This window comes from Sinocyclocheilus grahami, unplaced genomic scaffold, assembly GCF_001515645.1.
Source record: "Sinocyclocheilus grahami isolate Dianchi unplaced genomic scaffold, SAMN03320097.WGS_v1.1 scaffold459.1, whole genome shotgun sequence".
NCBI classification, from domain to species: domain Eukaryota; kingdom Metazoa; phylum Chordata; class Actinopteri; order Cypriniformes; family Cyprinidae; genus Sinocyclocheilus; species Sinocyclocheilus grahami.
The window spans coordinates 698,615-701,873 of record NW_015505638.1 but is presented as its reverse complement, the minus strand read 5'-3'; positions in this window follow the sequence as shown (position 1 = coordinate 701,873).

Here is a 3,259-nt window from a genome sequence, read left to right as displayed (position 1 = left end):
CTTTCTTAGTCCCTGCCCCCTTAGCAACCACGTTGCTATGGAGACACTGCCCCCTCCCGCCCTCTCCGGCATCCCATAATAGTCATAAGCAGGCTGCTCTGACATCCCATAATAAACACAAGTCCTAAAAGAGAGGGAAGGAAAAAAACAACACCAGTCACATGGTCTCCAGGGAAACCCCAGGCCGCTGGCGACAGACCATAATAATCTGCGGCTGTCTGTCCACCTGGCTAGGTTTTTGGTGCACGAACGACAGAAAATGCATATGAGCACCTGGTTGGAAGTCGGGCTAACAAGTAGTGCACTTCGGGTATCTGTCAAACGTCACACACCTACAAGAGTGGCACTTCACAGTTTCAGAGGTGATGAAATGTCAAGGTGCAACAGTGCTTCTTTTTAATCCCATATCAGACCGGAGTCTGAAGATTGACTCCTGTAATGAGTGTAACAAAAACACGAACTCGGATATGCCACAATCCTGAAATAGAACCTCACACATGTTTAGACTCTCTGACCTCCAGTGACTTGCTGACTTCAGCTACCTATGCATTACAACAGGTCAATGCCACATTGCACATAGTGAATGAAATGCAGAAGTAATTTGTGTGGGGGGGATGGGTAGATCTATTTAAAGCAACAATAAAAAATCAGTTAGGATATACATATTTAGCAGTCACTTCTATTTATATTTATACTGTACACTGTTTTTCGTGAGAGGAACCTGCCAGTCACGTAGACAAAAAGAGCTGAAATGTATGAAGGGTTTTATTGCATCAAATGTGATAGAACTGACTGTAATCCCAGTATTTGAGTAAATGTAATTAGTTACTGTGCTTAAGTATCTTTTTTCGCAACTTCATACTTGGACAGGGGGGGTAGAGACATCCCATAATAATCCTAGGCACGCTCCCCCCTCCCTACAACACTCACTCACTCAACTCTGCATAGTTACCTCGCAACCTACAGACCATAATAATCATCTCCCCCTCGCACACAATACCAGCAAGTACACACTGCCTTCCCCTTTCTTAGTCCCTGCCCCCTTAGCAACCACGTTGCTATGGAGACACTGCCCCCTCCCGCCCTCTCCGGCATCCCATAATAGTCATAAGCAGGCTGCTCTGACATCCCATAATAAACACAAGTCCTAAAAGAGAGGGAAGGAAAAAAACAACACCAGTCACATGGTCTCCAGGGAAACCCCAGGCCGCTGGCGACAGACCATAATAATCTGCGGCTGTCTGTCCACCTGGCTAGGTTTTTGGTGCACGAAGACAGAAAATGCATATGAGCACCTGGTTGGAAGTCGGGCTAACAAGTAGTGCACTTCGGGTATCTGTCAAACGTCACACACCTACAAGAGTGGCACTTCACAGTTTCAGAGGTGATGAAATGTCAAGGTGCAACAGTGCTTCTTTTTAATCCCATATCAGACCGGAGTCTGAAGATTGACTCCTGTAATGAGTGTAACAAAAACACGAACTCGGATATGCCACAATCCTGAAATAGAACCTCACACATGTTTAGACTCTCTGACCTCCAGTGACTTGCTGACTTCAGCTACCTATGCATTACAACAGGTCAATGCCACATTGCACATAGTGAATGAAATGCAGAAGTAATGTTTACATCCATTCATACATTACAGGTTTAAGTTTTTTGTGTGTGGGGGGGGGATGGGTAGATCTATTTAAAGCAACAATAAAAAATCAGTTAGGATATACATATTTAGCAGTCACTTCTATTTATATTTATACTGTACACTGTTTTTCGTGAGAGGAACCTGCCAGTCACGTAGACAAAAAGAGCTGAAATGTATGAAGGGTTTTATTGCATCAAATGTGATAGAACTGACTGTAATCCCAGTATTTGAGTAAATGTAATTAGTTACTGTGCTTAAGTATCTTTTTTCGCAACTTCATACTTGGACTATAAAAAATATTTGTAATGTTTACTCTCTAATTGACGACATTTTTGAGCATATACAGGTGCATCTCAATAAATTAGAATGTCATGGAAAAGTTCATTTATTTCAGTAATTCAACTCAAATTGTGAAACTCGTGTATTAAATAAATTCAATGCACACAGACTGAAGAAGTCTTTGGTTCTTTTAATTGTGATGATTTTGGCTCACATTTAACAAAAACCCACCAATTCACTATCTCAACAAATTAGAATATGGTGACATGCCAATCAGCTAAAAACACCTGCAAAGGTTTCCTGAGCCTTCAAAATGGTCTCTCAGTTTGGTTCACTAGGCTACACAATCATGGGGAAGACTGCTGATCTGACAGTTGTCCAGAAGACAATCATTGACACCCTTCACAAGGAGGGTAAGCCACAAACATTCATTGCCAAAGAAGCTGGCTGTTCACAGATGCACGAGTTAATACACGAGTTTCACAATTTGAGTTGAATTACTGAAATAAATTAACTTTTCCACCACTTTCTAATTTATTGAGCTGCACCTGTATGTCCTCTTTACTCCACTATATTTGTAATGAAAAATACAGTTACTCATTACGTTTTGCATGGCATCTGAAGCAGTTCTGCAACAGTTTATTTATGCTACAGAAGAAACCATATTACCATTCAGGGTGTTGACAGTACTAGACCTTGAGTTTTGCCCTTATGTATCCAGACTCATCGAGAGACTACATGAATGTGAGCGCATTAGCAGCTAGTTGCAGAATCACAGTTGAGAACATGGCTGCAGCCAGTGATGAGGCCGAAACCAGCACGTCCAGTGCAAGTAGGCTTTGACGATTTCATTTTATTTTACTTGATATTATTTCATGTATCCATTATATTGAAGAGACCTTTTGAAGGAAATGTATTTACTTATGCCGTTTTTTAACAATTGAGCTTACCTGAGATTTGTTTGCAAATGGTTACAATGAGACGTGTTTGTAGATGTTTAAGAGGCTGTTGTGTTGACCTCGATTTATTGCAATATTGAGGCATTGAGTTTTATTTCTATTTTAGAAAAAAATGCATGATTGCTCTCCTCACAAATCAGCTGCTTCTTGTTTTTCACTGTTATGTCTCTTAGGTGTTGAGGACTACAGCATTTGTGAGCCTACATCCTGAAACACATGGGTCTGATATCAACAACAACAACAATCAGGCACGTCATCCTGGTAGAACTTAAGAACTGTGAAGTTTCAGCAAAGAGGAAACTGTGTGTTGTCAGGATAAAACACCTGGAAATTCAGATTTGTCAGTTAACACAAATTAACACACACACATATATATATT